General features: G+C 40.2%; 1 long non-coding RNA gene across 1 annotated transcript in view; it reads left to right on the forward strand.

Moving 5' to 3' along the window:
- The first annotated feature begins 780 nt into the window (after positions 1–780).
- Positions 781–26,452, forward strand: part of LOC105552716 — a 39,031-nt gene continuing 13,359 nt past the window's right edge. The window contains exons 1-4 of the long non-coding RNA XR_001008061.1: positions 781–927; positions 1,889–2,018; positions 2,213–2,335; positions 9,463–9,605. This is a non-coding gene — a long non-coding RNA (uncharacterized LOC105552716). The remainder of the gene's footprint in view (positions 928–1,888; positions 2,019–2,212; positions 2,336–9,462; positions 9,606–26,452) is intronic.

A 26,452-nucleotide genomic window follows, 5' to 3' on the forward strand; every position in this document is an offset into this window, starting at 1 on the left:
TGCAGGCTGCAGCAGCCTTGTGTATAAGTTCATCCCTCTGTTGCTTGAATTTCCAGTCCTGTCCCATACAGAGAGGGGAAAAAGTCTGAAGACACACATATTTCCCAAATTCAATATCATGAGTAGCTGAATCATGCCCAGCTCAGATGAATCAGGGTATGTAAGGTGAGCTGTACTTTTTCTTGTCTCTTTTGTATCTGCAGTTGTGGAAAATGCCTGTTAGTTGCTGAATGATCAAACAGATGTAAGAAGAATAACTGGTTCCTACCAAAATCAGATTAAATTGCCTCAAAAGTAACCAAGCTAAAATGACAACATGTCACCCCGGAAAAGAAGGAAAATAATGGCTTTCAAAGGAACGAGAAAGCACTTTTGGAGAAAATTAGAGTTAATAAGATATCTGAAGATGGAAAACATGCCATCATCCTTCCAAATGTTTGTTGTTGATGACTGTTCCATCTAGTGGGAGATGCCACTTGGCATAGAGAAAAATGCCCTGGGTTGTTCATAACCATGGTCTCACTTGTACTACTGACTGTTGGTGAGGTGTTGGGTACATGTTCCAAATTCACTGAGCCTTGGTTTACTCATCTGTGAAATAAGCACTTTTACACACACAGTCTCAGAGCACTGAACACTGTACCTGCAAGGGAGGACACTCAGTGTGAGGTAGAGAAGATGATGATGATGATGTTGAGGGTGACCACAATGATGATGGCAATGTGATGATGACACAACGAGCATCACATTAGTAAGGATTTTCTAGAGAAACAGAGCCAATAGAATGTCCTAAGATATGCAGTTGGCAAGCTGGAGACCGAAGAAGAGCCAATATTTCAGTTTGAGTCTGAAGGCAGGAAAAGACTGATGTCCCATCTCAAAGCAGTCAGGCAGAGGGAGTTTCCTCTTGTTCTTACTCAAGCAAGGGTGAGTCTCTGGGTCCTACTCAGTTTTTTGACCTATTGGATGAGGCCTGCCACATTTAAGAATGCAATCTGCTTCACTCAGTCTCTCAATTCAAACATTAATTTCATCCAGAAACACTCTTATGGACACACTTAGAATAATGTTTGACCAAGTATCTGAGAATTTCATGGCCCAGTAAGTCAACACATACAATTAACTACCACAATTATGATCATCAAGGGATCTTGCTCTTTAGTTCCAAATTTGGTGATTCTAAAAAGTGTACTTTTTTTTGTAAAGCAGTTTTCAAAAACTTGCTTTTTATAAAGGTTCTGCCTTATAGGAAGCTCAGAGTTTTGTATTCTTTTGCTTGGGGAAGCAATTTGAAAACAGAATCTTATGCTTTTGGAACATGCTTTTCAAAATCCTGTTTTCTGACCTCTGTCTTAATGACACCCAATCTCACTGTGCTACATTGTGTATATCGGAGAAGCAGCCTAGCCTAGTGCCTAAGAGCTCAAGAACATTGTTATATTCTTGCTCTGCCACATACCAGCTCGTGCAATTTTGGGCAAGGTACTGAACCTCTCTGTTTCAGTTTCCTCACCTGTAAAATGGGATGGAAATAGTACCTATCTTATAGGATTGCTGTGAGGATGACATATGTTAACACGTGTAAAGTACATAGACTAGCACCTACCTGGCACAGGGTACACACCCATTAACTATCAGATAATATATATCCTACTGAAAAATTAAAGATTTACAGTGGTACCACATTTCAATCCTTTTCATTTATAAATTAATCTGTTGTGAAACTTACCAAAGAATAGCTTTAGTTGATGGTATTTTGTAGTTGTCAGCTCAGCTTCTGGATTTGTTCTCGAGTCTTCCTTGAAAAGCATGTGTGTGTGTGTGTGTGTGTGTGTGTGTGTAAAAAGCCTCTGCTAATGAACGTTGATGCAGTGCAACTGCCCACCAGATGGCGCAGTGCTCCTGCCATTCCGAGGCTCAGCGACCCTGAGGGAGGCAGGGAATTTTGATCAGCGTCTGAAGAATCACCTCATCTCTTCCTGCAGAAGCACAGAGCACAAGACTTCACATTATGTCAAGTACATGTCTCTAGTTCTTGCTTGTGATTTTGCAGGAACTTGTAGACTATAACATTTTTTGCAAGATATTTGTGTTATAGCAAAATGATTTATAAATTAAATAAATTAAAATGGTTATATATATGTATGTATGTGTATATACACACACAGACATAAACATGTACACAGGTCTAACATAGGTTTTCTCTCTGCAGCATCTCTTGCAAAAGCCCAGCTCATAGAGAGCAGGAGCCTTCTCAGACTGTGTCACATTACCTCGGGGATGGAGAGACTTACATGACACTAAAAGAAATCAAATGGCAGAGCTCAGCTTTCTGGTAAGAGCAGGTCCTGGCTCCTTCCTTATGTGAAGACCTGTCCAACACTGCTTGCTATCTCCTCCTGTGCCATCTGAAATCTGTGCCTCAAGCCGACCAGCAGCCTTCTAAATCTCTTTATTCTAAATTTGGCGCAACCTTCTTTCATCTGTGACTTTTGGAGTCTTCTGCTGCATTACCCCATGGTCCAACTTCGAGTTGGGAGCCGTTTCACTGACTTACCAGCTCTCACCATAAAGAACCTTTTTTAGCCTCCAACGAGTCTGAACAACAGACCTTCTCCACATGGAAAGGGTGAATTGATTGCACTGAAAACTATTCTGAAGTCAAGCAAGGCCAGCTTATGTCGCTCTCCTGCAGCAGAGAATGACTTTCACTTGCTCACTTTCACACTTGCAACTTTCCATTTTCCACAAACTGTCTCTGTGATCTGCTAGAAATATAAATTACATCATTTCACTCTTCTCCCCATAAAACTCTTCATAGATTGCACATTATTTATTCCTAGCATGTTTTGTACACTCATTTCAGAGTACTAATGGCATTTATAATACTATTGCTCGTTTATGTATTTTATATCTTCTCACCTACAGTGTAGGCTCTAAGAGTGGGAGCTTTGTTGCTCTTGTTCTCCATTGTATCCCTTTGAGCTAATGCAAAGTTAAATACAGGAGACATTCAATAAATAATTATGGAACAGCACTGTTCTTTCAGCTGCCTGCCACTTTTCATGATTTAGAGCCCCCAAAGTCCATATCCAAAGAAAATTACAAAGTGACGATAATGAAAAAAAAAGAATGATCATTTATTGAGCACATACTATACACCAGGCATTTCATGCACAATAACTCTATTTCTTGAATTTCCAAGTGTGCTACTATCATTTCAATTTTATAAATAAGAAAGTTAAGGTGAAGTAATTGGCTGGAAGGTACATGGAGCTGGGATAAAACCCACATCTATTTGGTCTCAGAATTGTTACTTTTTCTATTATTCTAGGCTCTGTCTCTATCACACTCTCCTTACATTTCCCCCTGACTCTGAAGTAGTTGTTATTAATGTTTACAACATGGGATATAGTGACATTAGATAAATGTAGCATATATCTGCATATTTTCTATCTTGACTCTAGACACAGATATATCAGAAAAAAGCTCTTTTTAAAAAATTAGTAAAGCAACTATGTCACTCTCAAAAAATCTTTCAAACTCTACAATAGCTTGTAGGCTGGTCTAGTGGCAAGCCCCTGGGGTCCAGAAGGAAGTTTTGGGCAGTGTAAAGCTTCAGATATATCCCTGACATCGCCCTCATTTCATCTGGGTTCTGGATATAGAGAAGATTGAATGTAAAACAAATCCAAATTTATTTATTTATTTATTTGTTTATTTTTTGAGACTGAGTTTCTCTCTTATTGCCCAGACTGGAGTGCAATGGTGAAACCTTGGCTCACTACAATCTTCGCCTCCCAAGTTCAAGCGATTCTTCTGCTTCAGCCTCCCAAGTAGCTGGGATTACAGGTGCCCACCACCACGCCTGGCTAATTTTTTTTTTTTTTGTATTTTTTAGTAGAGACAGGGTTTCACCTGTTGTTGAAACCTGATCTCAAGGTTGGCCAGGCTGATCTCAAACTCCTGACCTCAGGTGATCCACCTGCCTTGGCCTCCCAAAGTGCTGGGATTACAGGCATGAGCCACTGCACCTGGCCAAATTGATGTTTTTGTTTTTGTTTTTTTCTTTTTCTTTCTTTTTTTTTTTTTCGAGATGGAGTCTCACTGTGTTGCTCAGGCTGGAGTGCAGTGGCGTGACCTCAGCTCACTGCAACCTCTGCCTCCCCGGTTCAAGCTGTTCTCTTGCCTCAGCCTCCCGAGTAGCTGGGACTACAGGCACGTGCCACCATGTCTGGCTAATTTTTGTATTTTTTTTAGTACAGAAGGGGTTTCACCATGTTGGCCTGGCTGGTCTCAAACTCCTGACCTTGTGATTTGCCCACTTCAGCCTCCTGAAGTGCTGGGATTACAAGAGTGAGCCACAGCTCCTGTCCTGATGTTTTCTTAAGAAATGAGAGACACCAAGGCACAAGCATTCCTGTTTTGATGACCTGTTGGAAAGGTACAAGTGCCCCAAGTGGAGAGAGTGACTTTCCTCCTACAATCTCTACTAGTACTTCAATAATGCAAAATGCAGGGGGAGCAGCACAGTAGCTGAAGAGCAACTAGAGGCCAGGTGGAAATGCAAGGGAGACTGCCAACAGTGATGATGCCCAGCCTATGTGGCAGCACGCAATGAAAGTCTAGTGCCCAGCAAAGGTGGCAGTACTGGGCAGATACAGAAGCTGCCAGCAGATCTGGCAGCTGTCTCTTCAGGATCCATGCCTAGCAGAAGGAACAGTGATATCTGGCAGATGCAAGAGGCATCTGACCAATGGGCTTTGTACATGTGCAATCTCTTGGTATATGTTTCAGTGAGCTGATTTTCCATTTGGTCTCATGTACCTTTCTTTTATCTTTGCTGTGATTTCTTCGATTTATTTACATTTTTATATATAACTGCATTCATTCTTGCTGGTTGATTCAAATCTTTGGAAGTGGAGTGGAGTGAGCGAGTTTGGAGTTACTTCCCCTCTGAGAGGCATGGAGATAGCCTTGGAGACCCAGAGGCAAAGATGGGGAGATTTTGTCAGGGCTGGGTTCTGTATTAACTGATGATGGTGGGATGCTTACTGAGGATGTAACACAATTTGCACTCACAGACTGGTTAAGCTTGTTTTAGGGCACACATAATACTTCTACCTTATCAGATAGTTGTGAGGACTGAATAAGACCACATACATGAAGTGTTTGCTCAGTGCCTGGCATACCATAGGTGATCAAAAGGGCTAATCTCCTTCCCCTTCCTTATTGTATTCTCTTGGAATTGTAGACTTCCTTAACGCATTGTACCACTGCAACATTCCTATCTAAAAGGTACTTTTAAGAAGGAGCATAATTATTTGAATAGCCCATTAAGAACACTAAAATAGAAATCCACCTGTATATTTTCTACACTAGAATAAACCGGAATAATACTAATGCAGTATCTTTGTGCCAGGCACTGTTCTGAGCTCTTTACATACATAAAGTACTTAATCCTATTAGGTGTGCACTTTTACTATCTTCGTTTTATAGATGAGGAATACATGTGCCAAAAGGTTAGGTAACTTTTCCAAGGTCACACAGTTGGCAAGTGGCAGAGCTAGAATTCACATCCAGGCAGGGACACACATGCATAACCCCTGTGTTTACTGCAGAGGTATGTTTAGGTAATAAAGCAAATATTGACTGAATGCTTTCTATAAGGAAGATACTATGTGGCATGCTGCAAACTGCATTGCTAAGCCCCAGAGGGGAATCACTCACCATAGTCTAGTTAAATGCAGTGCACAGGCTGCACAGCTGTACACAGCAACTCTAGAGTACACCAAGATGTGACCCTTTGCCTGAAGTAGATCACTCTGTAAAGCTCCCATTATAGAGAGCAAAACATGTAGGAGCAGAGAGGACCGAAAGATTAATTTTGAGTCTTTTATCTATTTAAAAAGCACAGAGTTATGGGATAAGTTTGTAGGTAAATAGTTTCAGACTCATAGATTTCCCCTTATGGGTGTCAGCAGGAGACATGTCTCTAAGAGTTTAGTGCCTGGAAGCATTGCTTTCTTGGGAAACAGGTATTATTTTATTTTATGGAGAATGTGTCTCCTGTAATAGATTAAATAATACTTTTTTGGATGCATAGAAACTCAGAACCACATTAAGATTCCTATTTTTATAACTGTGTGCAATCTCTTCGCATATGTTTCAGTGAGCTGATTTTCCATTTGGTCTCACGTACCTTTCTTTTATCTTTGCTGTGATTTCTTTGACCTATTTACATTTTTATATATAACTGCATTCATTCTTGCTGGTTGATTCAAATCCTTGAAAGTGGAGTGGAGTGAGTGAGTTTGGAGTTACATCCCCTCCGAGAGGTATCAAGTAGGCTCTTGTGTACGGAATGACCAGGTACAACAAATTGTGCACCAGTCAGTGTTTGATGTAAATGTTTCCTGGCTATTTTGGAAGGAAGAATATTTTTTCTGCTCTTTGTAGGGAAAGTGTTATTGTTCTTGTGGTTGATTGATTGGTTGTATGACGACAATCCAGCTGTAAAGACCATCACTTTGACACATTTAATATTACTTTTGGTCCACTAAGGGCTGGCTTGGTTTTGAAAACAAAGAGCTGAAAGGGAAAGTCTACTTTTGATAGGGCAGCCATGGAAGTTTTTTACAACAAGAAAGCAGGTGGTACTATTGGAGTAAAGATCAAGACAGCAGCATACAATTCCCCCAGGTCTAGTCTGTTCTCTTTATGTGCCATGAGATACCACATTTAACATCTGCCAGGCTTGGAACTTGGTATCTATTTCCACTGGAGAGGAAAGAAAAATACAGAAAAATGTTCCAGGAAATTTCCATTTTGCTTAGTCTTTATTACAACCTCAAAAGATAATCATTTCTAATATTTTAGTCAATAATAGAGATGGTAAAGCTTCGGTGAGATTAAGGAAGGTGCCCAAGGTCACAGAAAAGTTGGAATTAGAAATCGGATAGGTATGACCTCAAACAGGATCAGCAAGCTCCTATTAACACGCAGTATAGTACTTGCCTTATAGCAAAACAAAATCATTTTCCACAACATCTTTGCTTATTGAAGCTATGAACAAAGAGGGGGATCACAGTACTTTTCGGGAGAAAAGATACCTCTGTAGTCCTGTCTGCTGGTGAAATTCGTGTACAAAAAGACATCAAATCTCCTTGAATCCTGAACTGCTTGTCAGTCTCCAAAGGGTCTTTGAGGTGGCTTGTATATTGATTGACTGAAGTTGCACGTATGGTATGTTGTTGTCAAAAGGCAAAGTACCAACAGGCCACAGCTGCCATTAGTGCTGCCAGAGGACAGCCTATTCAGACAAGGAAAATAATCCATTGCTTGTCGCAGAGGAAAATGCCTTTGTTCTGTGCTGCCTTCTTCTGACTGGGTTAGGAAGCTATCAGTCCAGAAGATAATATAACGTGACTTTGTTTTTCTGATTTGGTGTTATTATTTCAGTCATTTAGGGTATTGTACATTTAAAAAAATCCACAGTGTTCAAAAAGTATATAGTTTTATTTTCTAAAGATGAATCACAGATACTGCTATTCCTCTGAGAAAGCAGAGGGCTTAACTGCTATCATTGACCTTGGCCTTTCAGAATCCTCTGTGGCCATTGTGGAGAAAAGAGAGCCAGCATCATCCGTTCTAGATTAGAATAGTGTCTGCAAGTCTTAGAGGGCACCTTGATGCTTTGGCAGTCTCAATTCGCCACATGGGGTGAGAAAAACCTCTGTATGTCATGGGGACAGGGACTAGATAAACAATGCAAACAGTGTGTTTACAGATATGCAAATATGCATGCAAATTAGACTCCTGTCGGCTTCATTTAGAATGTAATTTAAAATTAATTAAAAATTAAGAGGTAAATTAGACGCTAACATTCAACACCATATGGGAAAATATACATATTTATCAGAATGGCATATATGTATACTGCACGGGTGGGAGCTAATTGTGATGTGTGCAAAACTCCTCCATTTTGATATTGCATAAAATCAATGTGGGGAAGCCCAATATGTTGCAAGAATTATTTTTTTAGCACTCTATGAATTAAAATTCACTCTAATTTAAGGATTAAATGAATATATTTTATGTATATTAAATTCTCTGCAAACTTACACTAGCAGACATAGAGTTTCACAATTGGAAAGTGAAATGATAAATCAGGTACAGTTTACCTCCATATGCTATAAAATATTTGTGAAACTCATTTTTCTCAAATGGGGTCATTGAGCACATTCACCCTGGCAGGCCTTTTGCATATTGTTAATATGCGATCTATACTTGGAAAGTAATGATTTCCCTCTCTCAGCCACTGAGGAGTTCTGGGTGATTAATGAGTTAATGGCTGCATCCACACAAGGCCAAAACAACTCATTGAAAAGTGAAAAATTCAATCACTCCTCTGACTGTTTTGTCTACAAAGCAACCAAACTACCTCTGTGATTGATTTTCTTTTCACTGAATTGATTGCTATTTTTTGGCAACTTTGTTGAATTAACCAATTGTTTGATCCAACCAGAGTGCAGACCTTCTGTGAAGGTAGCAAAACATTTTCATACTAACCTTTCTCCCATCCCTGAAGATACACATTAGCAAGTAATCAACATATCTATGCAGTACCTGTGTAAGAAAATTAGAATTATTCCATACTTTCACTATCTTGTATGAAATATTTAATTCTATTCAGATGGACATAGTTCTTTTAAAATAATGACAAGTAATGCAAAGGATCTTTTCTCATTTGATTTCAAAATCTTCAGAGACAGGCTCTGAAATAAACCCAAATAAAGTGACCACAGAGTAGGCGTATTATAGAGACAAAGGAAAACCAGCAACAATAATGAGACAAAAATAAAACCAAACACCTGAAAAGACTGAAAGAGGTTTCAGAAAACAATGCAATGAATGAGCAAATTAGGAATTTTGAAACACATTCTGAGAGCTAGAATGGCCAGTGTTAAAATTAGGAAATAGGTGTGGGAAGTAAATAAAAGATTTAAGAAAAAATGTGTGTTCTTGGCTGATATATAGATGTACATACTGCCCTAATATAATTGAACACTCTGGACAAAAATAGCTTCTTGTGTTCATTTACCTCTGTTAAATTTGATTGCTTTATTTTTAATAATGCTGGCACGCTCTGGCTAATGTGATGAAAAATATTATTATTTAAAATGTTGGAGTAGAGAGCAGGTTAAAGCACACCTGTTAAAGAGTCAATTAAAATTTGGAAAGGAAAGAAAGCAAGTTATATTGTTAGAAGCTTTGCTTTTAATTCATCCTAATTTGATGGTACAGCAGGTGTACAAAGAGGAGAGGAAAGTTCTCACCATTGTTTGCCTCAATTGAAAACAAAGAGTCGTGTTTAAAAAGGATAGAAATTTATTGAAACAAATGGTATTAGAGTAGAAATGAGTTCTGCCATCACTTACTTCAAATCTTCTTAATTTATAGATGAGTCTTCTGAGGTTCAGAAGAGTGAGATGACACCTTCAAGGTCACGTGGCTTATTTGTGTTGGAGTCAGAGGTTTCCAGATTTCTTGACTTTTAGTCCAAGGAGCAGTCCCTGTGCATGTGTCAGAGATGAACAAGCCAGGTAAAAATTTTAAAAGCTGAGAGAAAAAAGTATGAATTCATTTCAAGAATTGCATTTGAATAGAGACTGCAGTAGCCAGAGGTTCTGATACTAAGACCTAAGAAAGTTGAGGCCAGGTGGGAGTCCCCTTTTTGAGTTGCAAAATTGTGTATAAAAGGGGCTCCCAGGTTCCAGGAGAGCAGATGGTCCTGGAGAAGGTCTTCCTGGCTGATGTAAGAAGTGACACAGAGGAATAAAGAGGGGAAAGATGAGATGAGCTTCTGAGTTTGGAAACTGCATTGATGTTGAAGATGGTCTCAAAGTTGTGTAAGCAAATTTCCATTTTTTTGAGAAAAAAGAATTATAGTAGAGGAATTTTTAAAAAGTTAGCGCTACAAGTACTATAGTGCTGAGGGTAAAGGTGAAGGCAGAGAAGAATTGAGCTCAGGTGAAGCCAGGTGATGTGGGAAACCGCAGACTGGGAATGGTTATGGTTGAATTTGTGATAGACAGAAGAGGAAAGGTCAGATGTGCATTTGACTAAATGCCTTTTGACAAAGCATCCGTATAACTCTGATGCTTCTCTTAGGAAAATTGACAGCTTGTCACTAGGCATTGCAATTCCATTGTGGCATGATGCATTCATATTCAGGAGACACGACAGAGGTGTTTGCCTACCATCAGCCTGAACCAATGGCAAATAAAACAAGGCAGGCATAGTTTTATTTAAAAGGAAGAGCTGCTTTTAATTAGAGAATTGAAAGAATAATATTTTTCATCAGAGAATTTTCACAAGATCACAACATGGCTTATATATTGACAGGATAAAGAATCATTTAGTAAAGGCACAGTCAGCTGGGGAGGGGGCTAAAGATGGGTGCTGGTTTAGCACTTCAGTTGAGCTTTCTGTTCCAAAAAAGAGTGGGAAGACGTAGGACAGAAGAGAGAAAGAAGTGAGGTGGTCAGTGTGTATTTTTCCTGTTCTGTTTTTTGCCTGAGGATAGGGAGTAGGAAGACATATAAGATATCCAGTGAAGATAATGGGTTTTTGTTTTGAGATTCTGGGAGGGGCCAACACTAACCATCATGGGATAGGCCCACATAGTTAAGAAGGGAGAGCAGTTGGTTGGAGAAGGAGAGAATCTAGCTGGCACACTGAGGGTCTCTGGTTTCCTCTTAATGGGGATGCCTAGTCAAAAACCAACAGGTCTGATGTTGCAGCTGCGGGACACCTAAGCCCGCTTCCTCCTCCAGCCACCCCCACACTCACTGCCATCATCATGAGAGAAGCAGGGTAAGAGGAAGGCTGTTCGAAAGAGCATTTTATTCAAGAGAGACTGGGTATTCCCTAAAGCGGCTGTTTAAATTATTGGATCAAGCTAAAGTTAAACCAGGTTAGACATTTAGTTAATTTATTTTTCTCTAACCAGCAGGTGGAAGTTCACAGAAAGACAAGATTATAGACAAAATAAAGGCAGTACATTTTCTCTGATAAAAAGTCTCTTAACATTTTCATATCCTGTTGGTTTTCCAGGAAACATAGAAATACTCTGTAAGAAATAATCTCAAAATTGATGTGATGGATTAAAGATGAAAAAACATGCCTTGGAATACCTAATGGGAACATTAGTCTATGTCTACACCCAGATCAACGTGACTGAATATAACTTTCTTCAAAAAGCAGTTGAATTTAACAAGGCAATTATTTTATTGCTCAATAAGACTTAATATTTGGATTGATTGAGTTTCCTTTGCTTTTTATTTTGGAGTCTATGTTCATAGCCTCAATACAAGAGTGGAAATTTTCACACAGAAACAATAGTAATCTGAAAAAGAGCCAGATACAAGACATTATTTTATTTGGAAATATTCAAGGGAGTGTTTAAGCAAGGGATGTCTCGTGATAGAGACGAGTACAGTCTAACTTGACAAATGTTGACAGTGCCCCATTAAGTGTGGGCCCTTGATAGGCACTGAGAGCCAGAGGCCATGAGGGATGGAGGGGAGCACCCTGAGGAAACAGAAGTCATGGAGAATAATTCTGATTGAGGAAGTCAGGAGGCCTTCACAGAGGAGGAGACCTTTGAGCTGGGCCTTGAAGAAATACTATGATTTACATAGGGGGAGATTTTTCACAGGAAGGGCATTTGAGCTGAAGAAATATGGACAAAGGAATATAAATGAATCAGTGCCCTTTGGGCTTATAGTCAGCCCAACAGTCTGATGTACCTGGAGTGTAGGATGGGTATAAGGTGGCGTAGGGGAGGGATGGTCAGGAAATAAAATTAGAAAGAATGGTTGGGGCTGAGGAATAGAGGGACTCAAATGGCTTGTCATTTAAAAACAACTCTTTGGCTGGGCGTGGTGTCTCATGCCTGCAATACCAGCACTTTGGGAGGCTGAGGAGGGTGGATCAGGAGGTCAGGGGTTTGAGACCAGGCTGACCAACATGATGAAACCTCATCTCTACTAAAAATACAAAAATTAGCTGGACGTGATGGCATGCACCTGTAATCCCAGCTACTCAGGAGGCTGAGGCAAGACAATCACTTGAATCCGGGCGGCGGATGTTGCAGTGAGCTGAGATCATGCCATTGCACTCCAGCCTCGGTAACAGAGCAAGACTCTGTCTCAGAAAACAAAACAAAACAAAATAAAAAACTCTTTGTCCGGGGGGATTTAGAAAGAAGGCCAGCACAACCCATTTCATCTGACACTGCCTGGACTTGGGAGATGCTGGTATCTCTGTGACTGGGGCCAAATGCAAAGATTCAGAGCCTGTGATTCTTGTTCTGGGGCCTGCAGTGTAGAATAAGTAGCCCCAGGTTTGTGTTGCTTGTGTGACTGTTTTGATGGAATCCATTGCCTTGGACTGACTGGATCTCCTATGCGTTATCAAATTTGCCCAGGAGACGCCTGTGAGTTGCCACTCAGGGACCATGGACAGCAGCCATTGGCTGGCGGATCAAAGGAAACAGAGGAAGACTCAGTAAAGAGAAATGCAGTCACCAACACGCCCTCCAATGCCCATATTGGATAGAGGTGGCAAAACCTCAAAATAACCATAAACCCTGTTTTATGCATGAGGTTCACAAAAAGCAACAAACTCTTGCGGGTATATTGCAAAATCTCTCTGAGGGCGGGTGTATTTAATTTGTTATTTGAGTGTAGCACCTGTGTTGGTTCATTCTTACACAAATTCCTGAGGTAATTAGTTTCACAGTATATTGCCAGGTTGGCACATCTCCCCTGCTCCCATCCCTTTTGGGAATATTGGAACTAGAAGACAGGTATTCTTATCGCAGAGTTATATTAATAAATTTAATTAACATAAAACAACATTAATTCAGTGGCTGGCACCTGAGGCTGGAGAGCTCCCCCTTCTTCCACACCACCAAATTGCTGATCTTGTGAGGGTCTGTCAGCTAGCAGTTTTTTTAAAGTCGGAGTTATTGAGGTATAATTTACATCTAATAAAATTCCCTTGTTTAGGAGTACAGTTCCAAGAATGTTGACAAATATATAGAGTTGTGTGATCACCACAGTAAGGACAAAGACTATTTTCATTATCCAAAAAGCCCCTCATGCTCTTTTACAGTCAATCCCCTCCACTCCCGTCAGCTCCTGGAAGCCACTGATTCCTGTCAGCATAGTTTTGCCTTTTCCTTGATGTCAGATGCATGAAAGCATGCCATATGCAGTCTTTTGATTGTGGTTTCTTCCACTAAGCATAATCTGCTTTTTGGATTCATTCATGCTGTGGAATGGATCGTTTTGTTTCTTTTTATTGTTAAGTAGTTTCCCATTGTACAACATAATGTGCTTGGGTTTGTTTATTCACTTGCCATTTGACAAACTTTTGGCTTGTTTCCAGTATCTGGTGATTAGGATTAAAGTTGCTCTAAAAATTCACCTACAGGCTTTTATGTGTACATATGTATCAAATTCTCTCGATGACCTAGAAGTCGGTCATATGAAAAAGGGTATGCTTAATTTAATAAGAACTTTCCAATTCTTTCTGAAAGCGGCTGCATCACTTTGTACTTGTACTAGCAATGTATAAGAGTTCCACTTCTTGCTCATTTTCACCATTGCTTTTTATTTTCAACATTTTTTGTTTGTTTGAGACAGAGTCTTGCTCTGTCACCCATGCTGGACTGCTGTGGGCCATTTCAGCTCACTGCAAGCTCCGCCTCCCAGGTTCACACCATTCTTCTGCCTCAGCCTCCTGAGTAGCTGGGACTACAAGCACCCACCACCACGCCTGGCTAATTTTTTGTATTTTTAGTAGAGATGGGGTTTCACTGTATTAGCCAGGATGGTCTCGATCTTCTGACCTCGTGATCAGACTCCCAAAGTGCTAGGATTATAGGTGTGAGCCACCATGCCTGGCCTCAACATTTTTTATGTTATCCATGCTAACAGGTGTATAGTGGAATCTTATTGTGGATTTAATTTGTATTTCCCTAATGAGAAATGATGTTGGGCATATTTTCATGTGCTTATTTGGCATTCACATTTTTTCTATGGTGAGACATCTGTTGCATTGGTGAAAAAATAGGCATGTAGATTAATGGAACAGAAGAGAGTCCAGAAATAGTCTACTCATGTATGGACAATTGATTTCCTACAAGGTACCATAGTAATTCAATAAAGAAAGGATAGTTTTCTCAACAAGTGTTGTGGAGAGCATTGGACATTGGTCTAAAAGAATGAACCCAGACCTATACCTAACACCATATACAAAAAATTAACCCAAAATGTTTTATAGACCAAAAGGTAAAACCTAAAACTGTAAAAATTTGAGAAGAAAACCCAAGAGAACATGTTTGTAATGGTGGGTTAAACAAAGCATTCGTAGATAGGACGTAAGCAGCATGGACCCTAAAGAAGAAAAATTGGTGAATTAGACTTCCACAAACTTAGGAACTCTGACCCTTTGAAAGACACTGTCAAGAAAATGAAAAGACAAACCACAGACTGGGAAAATATATTTGTGAAATACATATCTTACCAGGACTTACATGTAGAATACATATAGCACTCTCAAAAGTCAATAAGAGGATGGGAGTGGGGACTCACACCTGTAATCCCAGCACTTTGGGAGGCCGAGGTGGGCGGATCATGAGGTTAAGAGATCGAGACCAATCTGGGTAACACGGTAAAACCCTGTCTATACTAAAAATACAAAAAAATTAGCCAGGTATGGTGGTGGGCGCCTGTAGTCCCAGCTACTTGGGAGGCTGAGGCAGGAGAATCACTTGAACCTGGGAGGCGGAGGTTGCAGTGAGCTGAGATTGCACCACTGCACTCCAGACTGGGGATAGAGCGAGACTCCATCTTAAAAAAAAAAAAAAAAAAAAAAAAAGGAAAAAACAACCGGGTAAAAAATGGTCAATAGATTTGAACAGATCCTTCACCAACTAGCTTTTGAGGTTGAATGTGTGACTTTTTTTTCAAGCTTCCTGAGCATTGGTGCTGATGATCTTGAGCCGGATGTGTTCATTCTGACCTACTCTCTGCTCTTGCAGACCCTGTGCGTTGTCGCTGTCCACTTCTGTGTGCTGGCCCCGCCTCCTGTGTGTCCCCAGCAAAGCACCTCTGTGCCTCCAAACACCAACTTTCCTGGACTACGTAACACCTCATCTTCACACAACCCACCCTCTTTCTCTCTCCTTCCTCCTTCTACCTTTTTTTTTCCCCAACAGAAAGAGCATCAGTTTCAGTTCTGACAGCTTTGTCCTACTACATAAGAAAATCTTTTTTATATTGTGAAATTTTTAGTATAGTCAGGGAAATGTGGGGTCCAGCTTCAGTGTGGGGGGAGTTGAGTGTCATGTACTCTGTAAGAGAGTAAACCTCTTCTAAAGTGTTCCCTTATTTGGTTAGATCCAGAACCGATGGGGCTAGAACAGCAACTCTAACACCCAATGTTTCCGATTACTATGCTTTCGGGGTTTATTTTTCTGTTGTGTCTCCAAGAGAAGAGTAAAGGGAAGAACTGAGAAAGAGTTGTGAGAGGCTTCACGCTGACACTCTGAGTGGCACAATGCTCAGCTTGTGGTTCACAGTGGGCTCCGTCTTGGTGAAGGCACCTCCAGAGCTGGGTGGGACTGTTCCTGTGGTCCTCCTGCAGCCGGCTGATGCAGGGAAGCAAGAGAGGTCTGCTGGGCCCCAGGAGCAAGCTGCTGTCGAATATTTCCTGCTGCCATCTGACTTTCTAAGGGCAGGAGAATGTTGGTTTTACACAGCTGGCAGATCTGACTCATAAAAATCACTTGACCTGGTATCTTAATTGCCCAGAATCCAGGTTGCTGCCTCAATTTTTTTTTTTTTTCTTTTTTCTGAGATGGGGTTTTGCTCTTGTTGCCCAGGCTGGAATGCAATGGGCGATCTCATCCCACTGCAACCTCTGCCTCCCTGGTTCAAGCGATTCTCCTGCTTTAGCCTCTTGAGTAGCTGGGATTACAGGTGCCCACCACCACCCCTGGCTAATACTTGTACTTTTAGTAGAGACAGGGTTTAGCCATGTTGGTCTTGAACTCCTGACCTCAGGTGATCAACCCGCCTCAGCTTCCAGAGTGCTGGGATTACAGGCGTGAGCCACTGTGCCCAGCCGCTGCCTCAATTTTTTTGTAAAGCAGAAGTAGTCTGGAGCTGTGATTCTCCTTCCTGGCAACTCCTCAGAGCAAAAGCCAAGAAAACAGCCTTAGGGTCGACTGAACCATATTATGGGCTGGCAGATTAAAATAAGAAAACTTGGCTTTTTAAAAATAAGTATTTCACACACATTAGAGATGAGTGTGAGGGAGAGAAGGGCGTTGAGTGGGGCCCAGGTAAGGAAACAGACTTCAAAAGGACAACTTCTAAATCATCCTTCTGTAGCTCATGAACTTATCCATTGATAGTGGCTTATTGCAGTTATGGATTTTCCTCCTCCCCAGTTAGAAATGCCCCAAAGATTCTGCTGGCTTGTCACTGACTGCAGCTCATTGTAAGGGCTCTTTGTTCTACGTTTAATTGCGATTGCTTTTAGCACTGAATTTCAGATGGAGTCTGTGTGTGTGTCTGTGTGCATGTGTAAAAAGCTTTCATCTGAGAGCTTTATTTCTAGGGAATTTTGTGATTAAGCCCTGAGCTGTAAGATTTTAAACCCTTTTAGTAGAGGATCTTTCTTAAAAAAATAAAAGCTTGTCTTCTGCTAACAATCACATTTCTGTTATCTGTTGAGTAAGAAAATGCAAAAAGATTCCATGACTTCAGTATGTCAAATTGAAGAGAATCACACCAGCAATTAGAAGTGTGAGGCAGGACTGTAGACCCTTTCGCCCTAACTCCAAGGACCCTGAAATGGGGTGAGCCCGCAGGTTGTAGAAAACGGATGGGCTGGCGTGACGTTCTTATTTTATTTTTTTCTTTTCTTTGCTCCATTTATTTCTTTTGGAGCACTTATACTGCTGGCTGAGAGAGTACAAAATGAAGGTCATGGATCATAGCATGTCTTGGCTGGAAGGAATCTCAGGCATCCTTTAGCCAAGGCACCTCATTTTACGGATGAAGCAACTGAGTCCAACAGCGGGCAAGTACCTTGCCCAATTTCAGGCAGCAAATCTTGTGATGGAGCCAGGAGTGTTCTTACGCCTCTCAACTGCCACTTTTGTATTTTTTCTTCTTTAGCTGTGTGGAGAATGGCTGCTTGTCTCCCTCGTCTGAAAATGCACTGGATTCAGCTAACAGTTTGTATCAGTCTAATGCACCTATTCACAGATTCTTGTAGTGTTAGAAATCTTGTTTCTCAAGTTCAGTTTATTTAAAGTCATATTTCAAAGGCTTTGTTTATGTGAGGAGGCAGCTTAAACAAGACTCTCTCCTGATTCGTTGCTTCTTTCCTAACGTACTGGTGCCTGGAAGAATATTGCTCAAGGACAAGACCTTAGGCAGCGTCCACCTGAAAGCAGATGTGGCTTTTCATTCCTGATCTTTCATCCAAGGTCTGCCTCCAGAGTGCAACTTGCTGCCTTCCGAAGCAGCAGTTGTCATCCCCAGAGCACCCTGACGAGGGCAGCCTTTACTTTCTTGTGTTTTATTGTTGCTGGAAAAAGCTCTGGTCTTTACCTGGAATGGAATGGGCTTGTTTGTCACCTAAGTGCAAATGTCATTTTAGCACTTCGCTGGTCACAACACCCTTTCTGGCCTTTACAGAAAATGACATATTCCTGTGTTCTTTGTCTCCAACACATGCTTCAGAAAGGCCTGGTCAGTTATTATGCTTTAAAAGGTTGGAGAGAAAATGCAGAGACCTGTAGGCCAAATACCAGGGAGCACAGAGAACACAAATAGGCTGTGGTGTCACCTAGGTCTCCTGGAAAGTAGAGAAAAGAAAAGATTGGCTCTGTGTCCTGTTGCTATTAACAAGCTTTCCACTGTCATTTCTCTTTCTGGGGTCAGAAGGATATGAAAACAAGATGGGGCACTCCCACAGTCACTGGCTTCCTTGCTTTCATCGCTCTCACTTCCCTTTCCCTGCTGCCCCCAGTCTCTCCTCCCCCTGCCCTCTTGTCAACCTGGGTTGTGTGGCCCTAGCACTTAGGTCTCTTTATCAGTCCCTTGAGCTGTTCTTGGCATGGGTGCAGCAGCAGAGAGGTGCTGCTGAAAGCACGCCGAAATTACTAGCAACAGCAGGTGCCAGGGAGGCATCGATCCGGCAGCATGTGACAACTTAGGAACGGAAGGTTAGAGCAATTTTATGGCCTATTACAACGTTGCCTTCTCACAAGGCAAAACCTATGACAAGCGGCTCCATCCTACTTGGGTCTCTGAGACACTGAAACTTGCTTTTAATTACAATAATTACTGCTCCCAGCCAGGCCTGGCCCACGGTGGCCAGAAATACAGGAACATTCTTCATTAGTTGGTTTTCCCTCTTGGCATTTCCCCTTATTCTCATTCTACAAGACTTCCATCCAACATCATACTTGGATAATACTGTTACTAAATAAACACCGACACAGCACATCGCAAGCCAAGCATGCCCTACGTGCTGTACTCATGTTACTTTATTCAATTCTCACCTCTCAACACTCCTTTGAGGGAGGTAATATTATAAGCCTTGTTTTTTAAGATCAAGAAACTGAGACACAGAGAGGTTAAACACTTTGCTCCTGGTCATGTAACTAGTGATTGGCAGAGCTGGACTGAGTTTGTAACCCAGGAAGTTTGGCTCTCCTCCCTGTCTCTAAGCACCATGTTCTGTTATCCCCATAATCAGCCGTAAACTCCCTTTCTATGAGCAGAGAGGAAAGTTTACCTTTAAGAAAGTATAAGAATGTTGTGCTGCCTTAGTTTCTCCAAGATGTTCTGTCTTGAGAGGGAAAATGGATTAAATGCAACAGATGGCAGTAAGCATTGGCATTATTAACCTCCCCTTCCAGCAGGACCACCCCGATTTGCTAGCTGTGTGCCATTGACTTGTGTGCCATCAGTCACCATGCACATTGTGTTATTGGTTCCTCATCAGAAACAAAACTGCCCATCCTCCTCTGCCTGTGGGCACTGCTGAAATGCTTTCAAGAACAAAGACCTTACCTTCAAATCAATTTATTAAACAAATACTGATGGTGTGTCTACTACATGCCAGCACTAGACTTGGTTCTGGGGATATGGATATTCATAAGGCATGGTTTTGCCATCTGGCACCACATAGTTTGGAGCAGGAAACAGATAAGTAAGGAGTGAGGAGTAAGATGACCAGGAGTTTGTCTCTTTGCACCCCAAGTCGGGTTCAAGGAGATGGATGCAAAGTTCTCGCAAGTTGGATGTGACCCAGAATCTTAGTAAACAGAACTGTAAGTTGTGGACTAGAGAAATTACCATATATGCCAAGGAAACTGTCCTGAGATGTACTAAACTATACTTCATTATAAACTCCCAACAGCAAGGAGAGGAAGTTATGACCTATATATGAACTGGCTGGACAAAGCTTTAATTTCAAAAGCATTTTCCACTGCTCCTTTATCCATACCACTGGCAAACATTTCCATGGAACATGTCTGCTATGCTTAAGCTTCATCAGGTTAACCTTGTAAATACAAATCTGTCCCTTGGTTTGGAATCCTGACATTTTGAGGAACGTGCCTCTTATTTTCCCATCATAGCTCACATATGCCACCAAGAAAGAAGAGAAGAAAGAAGATGACATTGGATGTGAACATGGAGGTGAAAGTTATGATGATGGAAGAGAAGCAGAAGCCATGAGAGCTAAAATTCCAGAAAAGAGGAGCAGAGCAGGCAGGGCTGGCTGGGACTGTGACGGGAAACACTCCAGGGTGCCGTGTCTGCCCTTGCTGCTGCCTAAATACATATTGTTCTACCGTTTACACTGAAGCCTATCAGGAATGAACTATTATTATGTCCACTTCATAGATGAGCAAACTGAAGCACACAGTGGATGACTTTTCTTAGGGAACATAATAAGCAAGTGGTGGAACTAGGATTCAAACCTGGAAATCTGTTTTCAGATCCTGGGCTAATAGCCACCCAGCACCACATTGCCTCTGCAAGTAAAGATGAGCTTTACAAGCTGCATATTATGACAGTGACAGCAGTGAGATAAGCACAGGTAAACACGAGGATGCTTGGCTGAAAAGCAACTGAAATCATGAAATGGTTATGCTCTGTAGGGCTGGCTTCGTTTTTCTATCTGGGCAGTGGCTGTGATTTAGCCTGCCCTTGGAAGGTTCAGCTTCAAATTCAACTGAGTGCCACAGATGGCCAACTGTTTGGGTGACAGGCAGGAGGCTTGGATCCTGGTGAATGGGACTTGGCTGTGACCAGGTCCACTGGCCATGAGCATGTCAGCCGAGGATTACTCCCTCTTTTCAGGCCAGAGGAGTCCACTGACAAAAAGTCCTCATGCACAAATCCTGCCAGGGCTCTCTGTCCAGGCAGGAAATGGAATTCAGTCCAGAGTTTCACGGTGCTGACTGAGGAGGGAGGGCTCTAGGGGAACCACAGGCTGATCAGCACAGGAGAGGGAGGGGATATTTTCTTTGTAAGTGATTCAGTGAAGCTTGTCCTGACTTCTACTCCATTCCACACTCCCCAGAGTATCTTTCCTCTATGGTATAATAAGGTGCTACAGTCATTTAGATGTCTTCCTCCTCCAACTGCCTGTGATTCTAAAGTAGCAGACTGTACTTTCTTCACCTTAACATTTCTGGAGCCTGGGATGGTGTCTATCTAATCGCAGGGATTCGAAAGTACCAATTACATGAGTGGACAATTAAGGTATACATTTCTCTGTTAGTCCAAGAAGTGACATGTACAGCAAAACACCACTGCGTATTATGCAGATGAACTTTGTATTTTTTAGCAAACATTCTGCCTGGGTTCTTAGAGAGGAGAGAAGTAGGTGTGAGAAGAAGTGTAGACTGTTATACATGCAGCATGCATCCTACACGTGCACGTGCGCGCGCACACACACACACACAATTGTATTCATAATGTTTATTCCTATGCTGTTTTGGAATCTGGGAGGGAGAATGTCACATCAGGTGATTGTGCTTTTGAATGTTCTCCAATTCAAGAAGGCTGCCATGCTTACAGTTTGCATAATACCTTGTTCATTAAGACCCATAAATTAGCACTGTTTTAATTGATTCCCTAGAGGCAGTAAATAAAATGACACAAACTGACATCAAAGGGGGAGAAATAACACTAAGTAAGTGTCTGTCTTCTTCCCCTTAATGCCTGCTTTCTCCCTCCGTATATTGTGTGAGGTCTGACAACGCTCGACTTCATGCACTCCTTGGCCTGGCCTTCATTCGTTGAAGAAAGGACCAATACCCCGAACAGTTTCTAGGGCTCAGAGGGAGCCTCACCTCCTGTGTTTGGTCTCATGAGTTGCCAGGGCAGGCTGGGCATGCAAAAGGAGTAGGTATAATCAGATCGCAAACTAGGGGTGGCAATTTTGTTAATTATGGAAACACCACTAATTGTGAAGTCAAAGTCTCTATCCCTTATTAAAGCAATTTCAGCCATTATATGCAGGTGTTATTAGAGTCACCTTCGCTCACTGGTCTCTGGCCATAAACCAGGATGCTTTGGGAATGACAAGGAAGCTCATGTTTACTGAGGCCTGACTGGGCACAATCATGCTCTAGGGGCTTACACATGCAATCTTGCTCTATAATCCTGATAAATTGATATTGATTCCTCTATTTCTCCAGAGGAAAACACAGAGATTCGGAGAAGTTAGTTATCTTACTCTAGGTCACAGAGTTTGCAAGTAAATGGAGTTATCTTTAAACCCCTGTATTTGTAGCTGCAATGTGCGTGTTCTTTCTAAAAAATTATGTTGTCATAATAGCTTTTGTGATTTGACCACAGGAGAGTCAAAAGGGCTAGAGCTGCTCCTTAAATAGTTCCCCCTGTCTGCCTACTGATGCATGACTTTCACAAAAAAATTGATGATATGCATGAATAATTCAACGTTTATGTAAATCTGTGTGTTACCTCTCAGCAATATTTGCATTCAAAGGAAGCCCTAATTGTGGAATAAAAATATTTGCCCCATATTTTAATGTTTTGTTTGCTGTTCTATCCCCAATGCCTAGAACTGTGCCTGTTGCATGGTAGAGGTTCAATACATCTTTATTGAATAAAGTAAAGCATTGTAAGTCATTAAGGGCATTTTGGAAAATAATTTTGGTAATAGAGGAATGTAGAATTTGGGTGTCTTGTTTCCTGGAATGCTTGAAATAATGTGCCTTAGGCTCAGTCTACTCATAGATAAAACTGAATTTGTGTCTTTAGGCAGTGCTGAGAGGAACTTCAACAGCAAGCCCAAGACATAGACAGAAATATGCAAAAATTGAAGTAATTAAACATAAAAGAAAGAGTAACAGGAGGGAAATACGTAAGAGAGAAAATGGGAAAAGGATGCAGAACTGTGAATAGCAAGATTATGTCACAGTGTTTCCAGAGTCTGTCCATACTCTGCAAAGTTTATCATACTCTGCAAAATATCAGTCTTCTTTTGGGGCAGTGGAGGACCCTGAAGGGTTAATGGGATGAAGTAAGGAGGCTGTAGGGCTTCCAGGATGCTATACTTTTCAGGCAGTTGCTGCGTATGACCAGTAGAGGCCAAGAAGTCTCAGTCTCACAGGTGCCTTCCTCACCAGCTTCCTGGCACAGCAACGGAGAGGGCTGTACCAGTGCTGGAATGGGTAAGAGATCTGTGAGAGAAGGGGATACTACTGATGATTTTGGAAGGCAATAGAGATTGATGGGAATTTGCAGTTAAATTATTGTAGTTCTTAAAGGTGACTTGGACAGAGTGTAGGCAAAAAGATTTCATTGTTTAGATCCAGTAGACTGTGAGTCCAATGATGGCTGATTCTGATGGCAATTTTTTTTTTAAGTTTTAAAAAAATGTAGTAGTATTTTTTTACATTGACAGATAAAATTGTATGTATTTACCATGTACAACATGATGTTTTGAAGTATACATACATTGTAGAATGACTAACTCTAGGTAATTAACACATGCATTATCTTACACAGTAATTTTTGTGGAGAGAATACTTTATAACCACTCTTGCATTTTTCAAGAATACAATATATTATTAACTACAGTCACCATGTTATGCAGTAGATCTCTTGAACACACTCTTCCGGCTTAACTGAAAGTTGGATCCTTTGACAAAACATATTTTCAATTCCTCCTTCAACTCATAACCACCACAGCTTGTAACCACCAGTCTACTCTCTCTTTATATGAGATCAACTTTTTTAGCTCCCACACGCAAATGTGATATTTGTTTTCCTGTGTCCAGCCTATTTCACTTTACATAATGTCCTCCAGATTCATCCATGTTGCTGCAAATGACAAGATTTTCTTCTTTTTAAAGGCTGAATAGTATTCCATTATGTATATATATCACATTTTCTTTATCAGTTCATTTATTGATGAACATTTAGGTTGATTCCATATCTTGGCTTTTATGAATAATCACAATCAATTAGCTATAAATGAATGAATTAATTTCTGGGCTGTTGGTTCCATTGATCAACGCATCTGTTTTTATGCCAGTACCATGCTTTCTGGTTAATACAGTTTATGGTGTATTTTGAAGTCAGATTGTGTGATGTCTCTAGCTTTGTTCTTTTTCTCAAGATTGCTTTGGCTATTTTGGATCTTTGGTTTTTCCATAGGAATTTTAGGATTGTTTTTTCTATTTATGTGATTAACATCATTGGTATTTCTATAGGGATTGCATTGAATCTGCAGATCACTTTGGGTAGTACGAACTTTTTTTAATTTAAAAATTTCTTTAATTATTAATTTTTGTATATACATAGTAGGTGTATTGTTTATAGGATACATGAGATAGTTTGATACAGGCATACAATGTGTAATAAGCACATCAGGGTAAATGGGTTACCCAAAACCTCAAGCATTTATCCTTTCTTTGTGTTTCATACAATCTGATTATGCTCTTAATTATTTTAAAGTGTGCAATAAATTATTGTTGACTGTAGTTGCCCTCTTGTGCTATCAAATACTAGATCTTATTTAGTCTAACTACATTTTTATGCTCATTAATCATCTTCACTCTCTGCCCCCCTGCTTGGGTAGAATGAACATTAACAATATTAATATTATTTTTTTCAATCCACAAACACAGGACATCTTTCCATTTATTTGTGTCTTCCTCGATTTTTTCATTAATGTTTTGTAATTTTCAGTGTACAGATCTTTCACCTTCTTGGATAACTTTATTCCTAACTATTCTTTTAACTGTTATAAATGGGATTGTTTTCTTGATTTCTTTTTCAGATAGCTTGCTATTAATGCATAGAAATGCCACTGCTTTTTGTATGTTAATTTTGTATCCTGCAACTTTACTGAATTTATTTATTAGTTCTAAAGTCTTTAAGGTTTTCTTTACATAAGAATATGCCATCTACAAACAGAGATAGTTTAATTTCATCCAATTTACTTTTTCAATTTGGATGACTTTTATTTTTTCCTCTTGCCTAATTGCACTGGCTAGGAGTTCTAGTACTATACTTTGGGTACTAGTAACAAAAATGGGCATCTTGGTCTTTTTCCAGATCTTAGAGAAAAATCTTCCAACTCTTCTCCATTGAGTATGATATTAGCTGTGGGTTTGTCATATATGACCTCCATTCTGTTGAGGTACATTATTTCTATACCTAATTTGCTGAGAGATTTTTAATCATGAACGAAAGTTGAATTTTGTCAATTTTTTTTTGAGACGGAGTCTCGCTCTGTCACCAGGCTGGAGTGCAGTGGCTTGATCTTGGCTCACTGCAAACTTCACCTCTCAGGTTCAAGTGATTCTTCTACCTCAGCCTCTTGAGTAGCTGGGATTATAGGAGTCCACTACCATGCCCAGCTAACATTTTGTATTTTTAGCAGAGATGGGGTTTCACCATATTGGCCAGGCTGGTCTTGAACTCCTGACCTCAGGTAATCTGCCTGCCTCGGCCCCCCAAAGTGCTGGGATTACAGGTGTGAGCCACTGTGCCTGACCAGAATTTTGTCAAATGCTTTTTCCGCAGGTATTGAGATATTTATTTGGTTTTATCCATCATTCTGTTAATATAATGTATCACATTTATTGATTTACATGTGTTGAACCATCCTTGCATCCCTGGGATGAATATCAATTGATGATGGTAAATGATATTTTTAATATTATGTTAAATTTGGTTTGCTAACACTTTATTGAGGATTATTTCAGCTATATTCATCAGGGATATTGGTCTGTAGTTTTTTTGTAGTGTCTTTGGCTTTGGTATCAGGGTTATGCTGTTCTTGTAAAATAAACATGGACATAGTTTTTCCTCTTCAGTTTTTTGGAAGAGTTTGAGAATAATTAGTATCAGTTCTTCATTAAATTTGATAGAATTCATCAGTGAAGCCACCAGGTCCTGGGCTTTTCTTTGATGGGAGAGTTTTGATTACTGATTTAATTGCTTTACTTGTTTTTGGTGTGTTAAGGTTTTTCACTTTTTCATAAATCAGTCTTGATTTTTTGTGTGCTTCAGAATGTATCTATTTCTTATAAGTTGTCTCATTTGTCGATATATACTTTTTCATAATAGTCTCTTATGAACCTTTGTATTTCTATTGTGTCAATTGTAATATCTACTTTTTATTTATGATTTTATTTATTTGAGTTTTCTCTTTATTTCTCAGCCTAGCTAAAAGGTTTGTTGATTGTATTTCTTTTCTAAAAAACAATTCTTAGTTTTGTTGATTTTAAAAATTGTTTTTCTAGTTTCAATTTTATTTATTTCCATTCTAATCTTTATTGTTTTTCTTCCCCCTGAGTTTGGGTTTCATTTGTTTTTGTTTTGCTAGCTCCTTGAAGTACAATATTAAATTGTTTATTTGAGATTTTTCTTCTTTATTATGTAGGCATTTATGGCTATAAACTTTTCGCTTAGTACTATTGTTGTTGTATCTCATAGGTTTTGGTACGTTGTGTTTCCATTTTTGTTTGTCTCAAGAAGTTTTTTCTTTTCTCTTTTAATTTTTTTTATTGACCCATTGGTTGTTCAGAGGGTGTGCTGTTTAATTTCCACATATTTGATAATTTTCTGAAGTTCCTCCTGTTATTTAATTCTAGTTTTATATTATTGTGTTCTGAAAAAATGTATTCTGCTGCTGTTGGATGGAATATTCTGTGTATGTATGTTAGGTCCATTTGATCTAGAATGTAATTTATTCCAATGTTTTCTTATGGATTTTCCATCTGGATGATCTGCACATTGCTGAAAGTGGGGAGTTGAAGTTTTTTACTACTATTGTATTGTAGTCTATATTTTTCCTTTAG

This window comes from Mandrillus leucophaeus, unplaced genomic scaffold (genome assembly GCF_000951045.1).
Source record: "Mandrillus leucophaeus isolate KB7577 unplaced genomic scaffold, Mleu.le_1.0 Scaffold570, whole genome shotgun sequence".
NCBI classification, from domain to species: domain Eukaryota; kingdom Metazoa; phylum Chordata; class Mammalia; order Primates; family Cercopithecidae; genus Mandrillus; species Mandrillus leucophaeus.